The sequence below is a fragment of the Oncorhynchus masou genome, chromosome 4 (assembly GCF_036934945.1).
Source record: "Oncorhynchus masou masou isolate Uvic2021 chromosome 4, UVic_Omas_1.1, whole genome shotgun sequence".
NCBI lineage: Eukaryota > Metazoa > Chordata > Actinopteri > Salmoniformes > Salmonidae > Oncorhynchus > Oncorhynchus masou.
In genome coordinates, this window is record NC_088215.1 from 59,002 (window position 1) to 74,844 (window position 15,843).

The window sequence follows — 15,843 nt, forward strand, 5'->3', positions numbered from 1 at the left end:
AGGAGGAATTGTGGACCATTCCTCTTTACAAAACTGTTTCAGTTCAGCAATATTCTTGGGATGCCTGGTGTGAAATGCTCTTGAGGTCATGCCACAATATCTCAATCGGGTTGAGGTCAGGACTCTGACTGGGCCACTTCAAGCCATTCTGTTGTTGATTTACTTCTGTCTTCTGGGTTGTTGTCCTGTTGCATCACCTAACTTCTGTTGAGCTTCAATTGGTGGGCAGATAGCCTAACATTCTCCTGCAAAATGTCTTTATATTTTTCTGTCGATGATAGCAAGCTGTCCATTGTCCTATAGACAATTTGTCTTACCGTGGACTGATGAACATCAAGGATTTTATAGATACTTTTGTAACCCTGTCCAGCTTTATGCAAGTCAACAATTCTTCATCTTAGGTCTTCTGAGATCTCTTTGTTCGAGGCATGGTTCACATCAGGCAATGCTTCTTTTGAGTAGCAAACTTAAATGTTGTGTTTTTTATAGGTACAGCTCTAAACAACATCTCCAATCTCGTCTCGTTGATTGGACTCATCTCGTTGATTGGTTAGCTGACTCCTGACTCCAATTAGCTTTTGGAGAAGTCATTAGCCTTTGGGTTCACATACTTTTTCCAACCTACACTGTGAGTGTTTAAATTATATATTCCATGTAAGACAAGAAAAATACAATAATTTGTGTGTCATTAGTTTAACACACTATGTTTGTTTATTGTTGTGATTTAGATGAAGATCAGATCAAATTTGATGACCAATTTATGCAGAAATCCAGGTCATTCCAAAGGGTTCACATACTTTTTCTTGCCACTGTATATGCTGCATATTGTTTAATAACACTTAGCATAGCAGAATATAGGGTATGTAACATCCTCATTCATTTACATTCATGCCTTTCTATTAAAGTGCATGAGGGCTAAAATAGCAAATTACGCTGATTAGTTGATTATGGTTTCAGATATGGCAATCATTTTGTCAATCATACTGTTTTACAGTAGCTTTAATGAACCTCAACCCTTTTAAGGCTGCCACCCTTCCTCTCAATATCTCTACTCTTCCACCAGACACTAGTAGAAGATGGTTGATATCTGTGTGCTCATGACAAAGACAGATATCAATTGGGTGTGCTATCTTCTTCAAATAATCACTGCCTTGCTCTCACCTCAGTTTTGATAGGGAGTTTGTTGGCTTCACACTTGAAAAGGGAGGAACATAAGCTATATTGAAATCGCTCTTGAAATGCTTCTGGTTTATTATGAATCAAAATGTATTTGGCAGCAAGTGGTCATAACTTTGAAACTAATGTTCACGTGCTGTACAGTGTCACAAGAGAGTAAAATGATGTGATCCATGTAGTCTGTCACACACTGTGAACCAATGTGTAAAAGGGCTGAACACACACACACAGACATTCAATAAAGTTTGCAAGTGATAGGAAATGAGACAACGGACCCCTATAGTTCACATTTTTGAGTTACAACGCTTCCAAACATATCGACAGATTGAAACCTTGTTACTTTGACAAACACATTGGGGAGAACTGAAACACTAAAAACATCCCCTTTTTTCACCTCTCCTCTACGGATCCACCTCTAATCCACCCATCCCCTGGATTCATAATACAGACTTCAAGAGAATGTTTGGAGATATCCAATCTCCATACACCACCTCCACGGTCAAAGGGCCTGGAAACAGTTGAAAATCACCCTGGAGGGAACCACTTATCCACCACATTCCTCCATTGGTGGTGGGGGGGTTCAGCGTTGCCTAAAAGGTACCCACCATCCAAACACTCCAAACCCTTTATCTCCCATGTGTCGGTGGCGACAAGGAGCTACCAGATAGCCAGCCTACTCCAGAAGCCCAGAGTGACAAGCTCCATCAGCAGAGTCCTTGTATGGCCATGGATCGGGCTGAGGAGGATGATAAGCAGCAGCCAGCCCAGCTATGCAGCCCATGTTTAGAGAGACTCCTTGGGACCGGGCATCCGCAGAACAATGTCTGTTTCTGTTCAATTCAGAGTGGTTATTGCACGCAGTTCTTCCCGCTAGGCAGTACGTCTTTTTCACAGCTCCATTAGGACTAACAGAGGTGAGTAAGAGAGGTTCTTGTTTGGCTGGTCAGCATGTTCATCTTTGACGAATTTGAAATGTGTTTGTCACCAATGGAGTTTTTCTTAAACATGGTGAGATGTTTGGCTTTGGTTTTTTGACTGTGTGTAAGGTGCATGGGTGGTTGGACTTCCATGAAAGTCCTTCACCTTGGAAAGAATGATGGTGCATTAGACTAGCAGATGGGGAATCATCATGTGTCCTCAATTCTACGTTTTTGCATGATTTTCTTAATTCCATTTATAACATGGATCATGGGAGATTCAAATATTACATTAGCAAACCATACCATAATAGAGGTTGTTATTGATTTTCAGCCTTTGAATCCAATTGATGACATAAGCACCTGAACAAAAGTCCTCTACATTCAGTGAGAAATTGGACTTTCAGGGAAAGGGGGTCAGATAAATCTTGATTCAGAGCGAATTAACTGATGCAGCTCCTGCACTGGATAGGAGTGGTAAAGTTAGAACACGAATAATTACACAAACAAAAAATAAATGCAAGACATACATTTGTATGACTTTTAAAGAGATAGTTCTCCCAAATTACAAATGTACATATTTGCTCCATTACCCAGAAAGCAGAATATGGACCCTTTGGTTTGGTTGAACTTTTGACTGCCACCAACAGTTAATATTAGCATTTTTTAACCAAAATGTTAGTTAATGTCCCCCAGATAACATAATTAAAATGGCATGCAGTTAACAGACATACCCTGATGCTACACTGTTGTCCTCACAGTTTTTTATTATCTATCATAATGTACTGCATGAGAATGGCTGAATATGTCACTGTGCGGTCTATACTCTGGATATGACAAAAACTAGGAGAACATGAATATACAGTCGCTGAAAGTGTACACACCCCTTGCACAGTCTTCACATTTTTGCTGCCTTAAATTGAAATCTAAGGTTTCAATTAGACGTTGTTCCTATCGATCTGCACAACCTACTCACAAGGTTCAAAATGAAAGACAAATATTTGAAAATGTTCTAGATTTTTGTATTCATTATTAAGATGCGTTGACTGCGTATGTCTTCACATCCCTTTTTGGTGGAAGAACCTTTGGCAGCCATTACAGCTGTGAATCATTTTGAACAAGGTTCGACCAACCTTGGACAACTCTTAGGGCAACATACTGGGCATTCGGAAAGTATTCAGACGCCTTTACTTTTCCCACATTTTGTTACATTAGTCCTGTCTAAAATGGATTAAATACAAAAAAATCCTCATCAATCTACACACAATATCCCATAATGACAAAGCGAAAAACTGTTTCTTAGATTATTTACCTAAGTATTAAGGCCCTTTGCCCTGAGACTTTGAAATTGAGCTCGGGTGCATCCTGTTTCCATTGACCATCCTTGAGATGTTTCTACAAATTCATTGGTGTCCACCTGTGGTAAATTCAATTGATTGTACATGATTTGGAAAGGCACACACCTGTCTATATAAGGTCCCACAGTTGTCAGAGCAAAAACCAAGCCATAAGGTTGAAGAAAGTGTGTGTAGATGAGGGGGAAAAAATGATTTAATAAATTTCAAAATGTGGAAAAAGTCAACGGGTCTGAATACTTTCCGAATGTACTGTATATCAATTGATTTTGTTCAAATTGCTCAAGCTCAGTAAATTGGGTGGGAATCATTGATAGACAACAGTATTCAAATCTTATCTCTGATTTTCAAGCAGATTTAAATCAGGACCGAGACAGGACCATTCAGGAACACCTCTTGGAAAGACATTCTGGTGTGTTTTTTGGCATTAAAAGTTTAGCTGAAATTGTGCCGCTGAAAATAAAACTCTGTCCCAGGGTTAGGTTTTCAGAAGACCACGGCAGGTTTTCCTCTAAACTCCCCAGTCCCTGCTCGTGCCAAGCATACGCATAACATAATGCTGCCACCACAATACTTGAAAATACAGAGGATCAACAATATTGCATTGTAATTTTGTTTACAAAAAAGGGATAAATAAAAGTGTTGCAGCCCATGGCCTGTGATTATGATTTTTGAGCAGATTCATCATCATTTGGCTAATTGTCTGCAGTAACATTTTAGACACCAGCCCCAAAGTAGTTTAGTGAATCATCCCATCAATCAATAAGTGCACACACAAAAATGGGATGGTGTGGAGAAATGCTATGGGACTGATTTCTGATCCCAATCCATACTTGGAATTACAAATGTGTACACTGTACCCTCTGAACATAACTTTCATTCAGTTATGCAGCAAGCTAGCCTTGAAAGCTTGCATTCCTATGATATCAATTCCTACTTTAGATATCGTGACTGCTTATCACATCTTTCACTTATGGTTGGGGCAGAGCTAGCATGTTGGAGTGAACGGCCGTGTTTGAGAGAGGCTCTCGCAACTTTTTTGTGAAACAATCTAACTTAACCAACTTTACAGCACTTTTTACAACATTAGTCTCTCTCTAATACAATATTGTAACTTCTTATGTGAACATGCCGAGTAATAGGCAACTAAAGGACAATAAATCCTCATCGGAGGCCCACTAAACAACGAGACAGACATGACGGAAGGCACAGGTAACAACGTGACACTTACAGAATTGTCCGGGCTCTGGGAGAACTACATGTTGCTATAGCTGAGGATTTTAAGGCTACTATTGCTAAACTGGACACCAAAACCGAGAGTACCATTTGAACGGTTGCTTCGCAGGGCCAGAGTATTGTGGACCTTGAGAAGGCTTCTGAATTCAACGCTGGTAGGATCGACGAGTTAGAGAAGCTATGCACGTCCTTGCAGGATAGTGTGCAGATGCTTTCTGTGAAAGTGGTCGACCTGGAGGGCCGGTCCAGACGTCATAACCTTCCTAACCTGCGTGAGGCTGAATGAAGAGTAACCTGTTACATGAAAGACATCCCTTCCGTGTCTATGATGATTACGCGCCCAATGTGGCAAAGCATCGCGCCGACTAGAGGGATGTCATGACCAAACTCTGCAAACTCCATCTTCCCCCAGCCTTGCTCTTCCCTGCCAGACTCAGAATTTCCCCTCCTTCTGGTGAGAAGATTTGCCTCTCCCTGAGTTTTGGACGTAGAGAAATGTATCCGGGAATATACACCAATCCCCGGTACGGGTTAGAGTGCCTTGTCATTGTGTGTTAGGGTTTGCTCTTGGACTCGAATCCATACTGAGCCATAGCGGGTGAAATCTTATTGAGCGGTCTCAACAAGGGCTGCCGACTTTAGTTGTATTGTTGCTCCCGGACATGTAAGATGGCTGAGCAGGCAAATGGAGGGCGGTCAGAGCTCTCATTACACTTTCATTCTGGCTGGACGACTGACCTGTCGTTGGGGTTTAGTGCGATGCCCGTTTGAGTGGCTTGCCAGGTTTGATCATTGACACTTTCGGATAGATATCCTTATATTCCCACATTTTTGTTTTATTACTAGGTTACTATTATTATTATCATACCTTTTATATATTGTTTGCAGGGGACTGGTGGTGATGGCTGGGCCGGGTCAGATGGGGTGGCATCAGACACCTGGATATCATGTTGGTGTTTTGTGCCGTTCTGCTTCGGTCATTGCCGCGGGCCTGTTCTCCCCATTAGGTTCCCACCAGCCTCCTGTGGTGTTTGTGTATATATGTGTAGCTGTGTGTACATATAATTATTATTTGTACTTCATTTTTTTCTCTTAGCATTTTATTATTATTATTGTGTATGTGTACACTACCGTTCAAAAGTTTGGGGCCACTTAGAAATGTCCTTGTTCTTGAAAGAAAAACATTTTTGTGCCATTAACATAACATCAAATTGATCAGAAATACAGTGTAGACATTGTTAATGTTATAAATGACTATTGTAGCTGTAAATGGCTGATATATAATGGACTATCTACATAGGCGTACAGAGGCCCATTATCAGCAACCATCACTCCTGTGTTCCAATAGCAGGTTGTGTTAGGTAATCCACGTTTATCATTTTAAAAGGCTAATTGCAAAACGGTTGTTCCTGATTAAAGAAGCAGTAAACATGCCCTTCTTTAGACTAGTTGAGTATCTAGAGCATCAGCATTTGTGAGTTCGATTACAGGCTCAGAATTGCCAGAGACAAAGGACTTTCTTCTGAAACTCGTCAGTCTATTATTGTTCTGAGAAATGAAGTCTATTCCATGCGAGAAATTGACATGAAACTATAGATCTTGTACAACTTTGTGTACTACGCTACATTTCTTTCAGGGCTTTACACACTTCTGAAACAGACAACTTCAAAAAACTGAGAGTGACCGAATGATTCACACTGTTAAATCTGCAACTGGGGAATTACACTCTTCCCCAAGGACATCAATGACAGATTCTGTCAGATTTACGAGACTCTATATACATCTAAAGGAGATCCTAACCCTTAATTATGCAAAAACTTTTTAGAAGACTAATCTCCCTGCCCTGAACCACAAAGATTGCAACTTCCTGAATAAGGAAATATCTCTTGGAGAAATTCAAGAAACAATTACATCTCTAAAGAGTGGCAATACCCTAGGCACAGATGGATTTCTTGGTGAATTCAGGACATTCAGCAACATGCTCTCTCCCTACCTGCACAAAATGTTTGTTCGGGCCAATGAGGATGGAGCTCTCCCACCTACTTTGGATGAGGTGTTTATTACAGTTATACATAAAAAGGGCAAAGATCCAGAAGAGGTAGGGTCATACAAACCAACATCTCTCCTTAATACAGACCAAAGGATTTTAGCAAAAACTCTGGCTAACAGGCTTAGCACTTTAGTGGGCAAATTGGTCCATTCAGACCAGACCAGCTTTATCCCGAACAGAAACTCATTCTTCAATCTCAGGCGCCTCTTCAACATTACGTATTCTCAGAGTTTACCCAACTTGGACCTTGCCGTTATATCGCTTGACGCCGAAAAGGTTGAGTAGTCCTATCTACTCAAGGTCCTACAGAAATGTAATATTGGAGATGAGTTCGTAAAAGGGATCCAGCTTTTATATAGCAACCCTTGTGCTAGAATACTCACTAACAAATCATTGTCGCCCCGATTTAACCTTAATAGAGGGACAAGGCAAGGTTGAGCGCTATCGCCAATCAGATCGCATACAGCAATACACGGCTATAATAAAGATATTCTAAATATGATTTCTCTATACGCAGATTACATTCTCCTCTATGAAACAGAACCACAATCTAGTATTCCAGCTATTCTTGATTTGATTCATTTGTTTGGTACCTTCTCGGTATACAGAATAAATTGGAACTAGAGTGAATTAATGCCCATACAGTTGCAAAACACCTCCTGGCTAGAACATCTCCCATTTAAATCTTCAGAAAAATGTACCTATCTAGGAATTGTAGTTACCAAACAATACTCCTCACTATTTAAAGAAAATGACCCCTCTGATGCAAAAACTCAAGGCAAACATACCATTTTGGAGAACTCTCCCAATTTCTTTGCTCGGGAGAATTAATGCCATTAAAATGAAAATGGTCTTCCTCCTACAACTGCTTTACCTATTCCAGAACATTCCAGTATTCATCGCTAAGTCCTTTCATAAACAACTGGACTCAATTTTCCATCCAGGATTATAAAACACAGAGGATAGGTAAAAAACACCTCTGTAAATCCGAGATGGAAAAAGGATTGTCTCTCCCAAATGTTATATTGTACTATTGGGCCACTAACCTCTGCGCTGTTACGTTTCTGCTGGATGACGCACGTCCGTCATATGTGACGCTTTTCAATCTGTTAGCACACCTTCTACAGATGCCATTAAGGCAAAATGGGAGGAAGAGCTAGGGACTGACATTTCTGTGGCAGACTGGGAAGATAGCTTGGAGTATATCCACACCTGCTCCATTAACTCAGATATCGCCTCATATAATTCAAGGTATTACACAGATTACACTATTCCAAAACTAAACTGCATAGGATATTTCCTGATACATCCCCTACATGTGATGTCAGGCTGCGCAGGGTACACTACTCCACTGCTTTGCCCTATGCTCTAACTTGCACGGTTATTGGTGTGGCATTTTGGGGATCTTTTCTGAAGTTTTGGAGACTTCAATTGACCCAGATCCGCTTCTGATCATCCTGGGAGTGTTGTTTTTTTATTGTATTTATTTCATCTTTATTTAACTAGGCAAGTCAGTTAAGAGCAAATTCTATATACAATGATGGCCTACCGGGGAACAGTGGGTGAACTGCCTTGTTCAGGGGCAGAACGACAGATTTGATGGATGGGGGGGGGTATGGGGGATAGGAAGGGGGTGACATCTGCCCTCTTTCTGTTTACCTGTCCTTGTTCTGTATGTCTTATTTTGTATTATTTACTTTGTACTTAGAACTCTGGGTATTTTTGTTTCTGTCTGCTCTTTTATGTTTAGATAAGAATTGTATACTTGTCTTTTCTACAAAATACCTATGCACCATTCGTGTGTGTTCAATAAAACATATTTTAACATCATCTTTCACTTACTATGTGTTGTGCGACGATGCAAAGGACTGTTTAAGGACTGAGGGAGTACAAGCAAAGTCTGGCATGTAAGTCAAAATAACCCTGTAAGCCAAGATAACTGATAGTAAAAACACGAATGACTAACTGACTGACTGACATTCAAGTAAAGTGTGTCCAGTCTGTGTGAGCCAAGAGCAAAAACATGACTGACTCAACTGTGAGTTCACCCCAACTCTCCCTCGGATGAAGTCATTTGGGGAGAAAGCTTCCCAGTATCATTAAAACTCCACTGACTCAGAATGGAGTCAGGTTCATCTGCATGCTGTGTCTCTGCCAAGGGACACGCATCTACATTGTTTCAAAAGGAAACAAAATCACGCACCCCGCGCATTCGATGAAACTTTGATGGAACTGCTCTCACCTCTCCCTTAAGGTGAATTGATTTCAAAGTTAAAGCTTAAAATAATGAAAAGTAGTCACTGTGTAACCTAATGTAGTAGGCATAGAAAGATGCCTGAGATTGGAGTTCCCATTCCCGTTTTCCAGGGGAAACGGAAGTTAGGTTGAGAATAATGTATCCCTGAAAACCGAATGTTAGCGTTTTCTGGTGACTCTGCATAGGCTAGTCACTGTGTGGTGTGTACTGCATTTGGAGCAGCATAGGCTAATTCATAGAGTGACTATTGCAGCATCCTCTGACATATTATTCACATCTCTCGGCTGCTAAGCTAGCCTTCTACCGGAGGCCTGGAGATAGAGGGAGTTAACAAGGGGAGACAAAAGATGTCAGAGAGCTCAGCGTTGGGTAACTTGTCCTGACATTGCAGTGACTCAAGGTTACATGCAGGAGCAGCAAACTCTTTTCTTTAGTGAGTTATAACTGACCTCAGCTTATCTGACAGGCTGGTCTCATAGACTAGACGTAACATAGTAAACAAAAATCAGGGACACTCAAATTAGTGTCATATATTATGTATGGTAGGGTTACATAACACAGAATGTTAATTAAGGCAAAACTGAAAAGAGGGGGGTTGGTCAGGGTGGATAGGTAGGTGTATACCGCGAACATCTAGCAACACAAAAGTTAGCAACTTTGCAACTACTTGCTACTTTGTAACTACTTAGCATGTTAGCTAACCCTTCCCCTAACCCTTAAGCTAACTCTTTGAGATATGCATCTTTCATTTCAAGACAATTTGATAAATAAATCTAGATACATGGGCCTCGATACTGTACAGGAATTATACATTTTAATTGGAAATTATTCGGTGTGATTCAGTTTGATAAGCGGAATAATGCAAATATCTAGCAACCCAAACGTTGCATGTTCGAATCCCATCATGGACAACTTTAGCATTTTTGCTAATTATGAACTTTGTAACTAAACTCAGCAAAGATAATTCAAAGATAATTCTTAAAAATGTAAATAACTTCACAGATCTTCATAGAAAATGGTTTAAACACTATTTCCCATGCTTGTTCAATGAACCATAAACACCTAATGAACATGCACCAGTGAAATGGTCGTTAAGACACAAACAGCTTACAGACAGTAGGCAATTAAGGTCACACTTTTGAAAACTTAGGACACGGAAGAGTCCTTTCTACTGACTCTGAAAAACACCAAAAGAAAGATGCCCAGGGTCCCTGCTCATCTGCGTGAACATGCCTTAGGAATGCTGCAAAGAGGCATGAGGACTGCAGATGTGGCCAGGGCAATAATTTACTATGTCCGTAGTGTGAGATGCCTAAGACAGCGCAACAGGGAGACATGACGGACAGCTGATTGTCCTCGCAGTGGTAGACTAAGTGTAAAAACACCTGCACAGGATCGGTACATCCAAACATCACACCTGCGGGACAGGTACAGGATGGCAAAAACAACTTCCGGAGTTACATCAGGAATACACAATCCCTCCATCAGTGCTCAGACTGTCCGTAATAGGCTGAAAGAGTCTGGACTGAGGGCTTGTAGGCCTGTTGTAAGGCAAGTCCTCACCAGACATCACTGGCTACAACATTGCCTATGGACACAAACCCACCGTCGCTGGACCAGACAAGACTGACAAAAAGTGCTCTTCACTGACGAGTTGCGGTTCGGATTTGCGTTTATCATCGAAGGAATGAGCGTTCCCCCCCGAGTTCTGTCTTCTGGAGTGGGATCGATTTGGAGGTGGAGGGTCCGTCATGATCTGGGGTGGTGTGTAAATGCATCATCAGACTTAGCTTGTTCTCATTGCAGGCAATCTCAACACTGTGCGTTATAGGAAAGACATCCTCCTCCCTTATGTGGTACCCTTCCTGCAGGTGCATCCTGACATGACCCTCCAGCATGACAATGCCACCAGCCATACTGCTCGTTCTGTGCGTTATTTCCTGCAAGACAGTAATGTCAGTGTTCTGCCATGGCCAGCGAAGAGCCTGAATCTCAATCCCATTGAGCACGTCTGGGACCTGTTGGATTGGAGGGTGAGGGCTAGTGCCATTCTCCCCAGAAATGTCTGGGAACTTGCAGGTGCCTTGGTGGAAGAGTGGGGTAACATCTCACAGAAAGAACTGGCCAATCTGGTGCAGTCCATGAGGAGGAGATGCACTGCAGTACATAATGCAGCTGGTGACCACACCAGATACTGACTGTTAATTTTGATTTTGACCCCCCTTTGTTCAGGGACACATTATTCAATTTCTGTCAGTCACATGTCTGTGGAACTTGTTCAGATTATGTCTCAGTTGTTGAATGTTGTTATGTTCATACAAATATTTACAAAGTTAAGTTTGCTGAAAATTAACAGAGTTGACAGTGAGAAGACGTTTCTTTTTTTGTTTATACTTACAAATTTTTAGCTACATTGCAAGTACTTAGAATGTTAGCTAACTCTTCCCCCTACCCCTTTAACTTAACTCCTAGGGTGTGAATCTTTCCCTTTCAGGACGATTCGATACATGGGCTCCGATATGATACAAAACGCAACATTTTTGTTTGAAACTATTCACTGAGATTTCGTTTGATTAGAGGAACTAATCAATGCGATTCGGTTCGATGCGATACGAACCGATGCACTAATATTTGTTGCATAAACACATTAATTTTTCCATTCTTAATTCAAATCTGCTGTTCATATGCTGGGCCTCTGAGCTGAATTCTCTATGTGTGTGTGTGTGTGTGTGTGTGTGTGTGTGTGTGTGTGTGTGTGTGTGTGTGTGTGTGTGTGTGTGTGTGTGTGTGTGTGTGTGTGTGTGTATAGGCACTTAAACTGAGCCATAAGGGAAACAAGGCATCTACTACTCCATTATCAGTAATGGGGAGGGGGGCAATGCTAGCTTTTGATCTGAAATCACAGTCACCCACTAATTTATTTCTAATTTTTGCAGATTCAAAGTGTTAAGAGCTAGTATTGTATCAATATTTTTCTAAAACAATTAGCAATTAAATAGTCAATGAATACATAGCAGAACTTTAGATTTCACCCCCCGTCTCATAATTTAATGATTTAGACCGTTTGGAAGTTTTGAAGGACTAGGAGCATCTCTTCTCCTCCTGCATCGACCATGCAGTGATTGCAGCAAAAGTGATTGTTGTCTTTGTTATGAAATTAGCAGATTTCCCCTGTATATCTAAAAATAATCACATATACTGATTGTTTCAAGCAAAATGACCAAAACTGTTGCTGATGGTGAACAACGAACAATGGAAATAAAATCTAATGTAATCAGCATATAGCCTACCTATAGCCAGATGAGAGTTGTAGCTTAGGCTGGAAAAACACCATTTCCACAGTGCATTTGATAAAAATAACCTACCAAATGATATTGGTTGTCACTCAACTAATAAAGCCGAATAATGTGCAAGCCATTTTACAAACATTTGAATGCTGAAGTTTACACGCATATGTGCCAGATCAGAAACAGCACTCAGTTTGAATATAGGAGGTTACTGATATTGCCTGGGGTTGTTCAGCATGCAAAAGGACTTGTAGATCAATGACTGTCAACATAATTATATGCTTAGTTTGACACTGAAGGAAAGGACGCATATTTTTGGAAGGTTGAAAGAAAGTAATTTGAGGAACAACAAAAAAGTTTGCCAGTGATTTGTACTGTTTGAATTGATTTTCTGCATGCTACATTTAGATTGGTTTGGGGTCCTGCAAACCAATGCACTCATATCTTAAATATTTTATGCTTATTGGTTAATCGTTACATCCCTACTAACTCCTAACCCTAACCTTAACGTTAACCATAACCTCAACCCCTAGAATAGCTAATGTTAGTGTTAGCCACCTAGCTAACTTTAGCCACAACAAATTGGAAATTGTAACGTATCGTACCTTGCAAATTCTTAACATACTGTATGAATTGCAATTTGTTCCATATCATACACAATAGATGATGGACATCTACAAATTAATACATACCATACCAAATGTAACATATCATATTGTATTTTCGTTTACTATGTTACGTATACCTCTGAGTCCAGGTTGCATCTGAGCTTCTCTGTAAACACTCAATGAAATACATAGCTTGAGATCAGACTCCTGTCATGTCCAAATGGGTAAATGGGTAAAAAAAATATTAGGCCTAAATCCTGTCAATCATAACAATATTGAAGTTGGATTTAAATATTTTTGGTATAAAGGATTAAAAAATATATTTATATAGCATTATGGCTAAACAAAATGGAGCATATCTAGGTTTGCATTAGGCGTAGGTTGCATTAACCTCGAACCCCCCTGTATATTAATATTGTCCCAATAATGCAGTTTCCACAAGTAAATGCTTCTAAAATACATTACATTTACATTTACATTTAAGTCATTTAGCAGACGCTCTTATCCAGAGCGACTTACAAATTGGTGAATTCACCTTCTGACATCCAGTGGAACAGCCACTTTACAATAGTGCATCTAAATCATTTAGGGGGGGGGGGGGGTGAGAAGGATTACTTATCCTATCCTAGGTATTCCTTGAAGAGGTGGGGTTTCAGGTGTCAAATTGATGTCTCTTTCATCAATTTGGACAGCAAAGTTCAGTACAGTAGAGTGCAGTAAAGTACCGTGGGGTACAGCACAATACAGAACATTATTCTGTACTAGGAGTGTGAACATGAACGAAATTGGGATTGTTAATGTTTAGAAAAACAAAGTGTTTTTTTTCTCCATAATGTTTATCACAACTACCACATCCCGATCATCATAAAGGGAAAAATATAAATTAAGCGAATACCTAATGCAACACTGCTGTAACATTAGGAGATAAACAGCTTTCAAATGATTTGCTACAGACATAACATGACATGAAGAAACGATACTGATTTGTTCAAACATGATTCATGTTCAAGTTTTGGTTAGATAGAATGAAACTATTCCTAAAATAAGCTGTTAGAATAAATTTATTATTTTTTCTCAAGAAAGCAAATCAAATAATATATGGAAATGAATTCCTCCGTTGCTTTGCATCAGCGTCAAAAAAACATTATTGCATCACTTGAGAGATTAGAGCATGGACATTAAAACCAGGATGAGAAATGAGAGAGGGTGGGACAGAGCAAGAGAGTGAGTGAAAGAGCGAGAGTGAGTGAAAGAGAGCAGTCCCGAGGAAGCGTGCGCTGAGAGCCCATGATCGTCTCAAATCGGCTATATACTGTGGCAGAACATTTGTATTTTTTTGGAACAAACGGTTTACCTATACAACAACTCAACTCAAGATTTATTGACGATGTCACAATTTACGTCATTGTTTTATCAAGGGTTGGAAATTGAGGATTTCTCAAGGATTTCTGTTTCCTTTTTCAGCCTCAAATAATTTCTCAGTAGTTTATAAATTCCGTTCCCCATTACGTGGATTAAAACGGTAGGCCAGCAGTTTGGGCAATTACTGTCACTTGAAATGTTATGCATTTTTGTAGGCTACTTTATCGGCTAGTTGACTTTAAATCCTACCCTTAAAGAACATGTGCATGGATGTAAATTGCAGACTAGATTGCTGATACTGTATCTTTGTAATTTCATGTTGCAAATGAGAATCATGTAATTAGGACAAATGTGGTCTAGCCTTTCAAAAAATAATAGCCTATGTAAAGAAAGATAAGACTATGAAAGACATCTTTCTATCACCAGCTTTAGCCTTCTGGGGGCCTTAAGCAAGATTTGGTTTGGGGGGCCACTTCGGGCAAACACTTTAGTGACCCCCCTCTTCATGGTGGAGAGAATTTGTTTTTTAAGTTCATTTCCTACAATTCACATTTTGTCATGGGGGTGTATTGAAAATGTTGCACTTTTAAAGCAGTTCTCTGCAACTCTACACATTTTGTAATGAATTTAAAATGTTAATATGATATCTGAGGGAGAATGACTCACAACATCAATGTGGAGGTCAGGGCCCCTGGACATGTGCGCTTTGTGCCCGGTCGGGATTCCGCATGATAAAAGTTTAAATGGCTAGCTCAACTAACTGTCAATCTAAAAATATTTTGCTGACATGGCTATTTGACAGTGACTGACATAACAAGAGAAAAACTGCTGATGCACCACCAATTTTCAAAATTGCACCTAGTGTATTATACTATTCTTAAAAAATTGAGACCCCAACTGAGTAACACACAAAAAAAAAATATTTAATCAAAACTAGACGTTGAATTGGTTTGAATCCCCGGGCTGACTAGGTGAAAAATCTGTTAATGTCTCCTTGAGCAAGGCACTTAACCCAAATTTCTCCTGTAAGTCACTCTGGATAAGAGCGTCTGCTAAATGACTAAAATTAGTGTAATGTAATGAACTGACGTTTGTGCGCAGTGGGTTATGCCTGGAACTGGCCCCAACTATCTCGTAGGCTAAATGCACACATTTTTTTTCTCAAGCAAAGTAGGTGACATTTTTATTCCATTAAATCAAAGTTGCAAAGTGTATTTCATTGCAACATATTTTTCAAATATTGTAGTTTTTTCATGGCAGTATGTCTAGAGGACGTAGTAAAGATTGTATGGAGAAATGTAATCATTGGTACCATTTTGCCATCTAAACCAGTTATTCAAATGATACAATGCAAGTGATCACTCTCTAAGACACTGTCACATTTGTATAAAGGGATGGGGAGACAGGCGCAGGAATGCGTAATAGCTTTTTATACCCAAATTACAGCAGGCCATCTAAAGGCACGGGGACGAAGACCAAACAAACACGTATACAAAACACAGGGTTGAAACCCAAACAAAAAAGCCGAGTACCTCGAAGAAATACACCAGGACGAGACCTGTAACATACACGCACACAATGATTCTAAACGTGAT

General features: G+C 40.0%; 1 protein-coding gene across 1 annotated transcript in view; it reads left to right on the forward strand.

Annotated features, from left to right (window-relative positions):
- Positions 1 to 2,005: 2,005 nt before the first annotated feature.
- LOC135520847 (sodium/calcium exchanger 1-like) overlaps positions 2,006 to 15,843 on the forward strand; it is a 48,976-nt gene continuing 35,138 nt past the window's right edge. The window contains exon 1 of the mRNA XM_064946658.1: positions 2,006 to 2,090. The gene's annotated coding sequence lies outside the window, so the exon portion shown is untranslated. The remainder of the gene's footprint in view (positions 2,091 to 15,843) is intronic.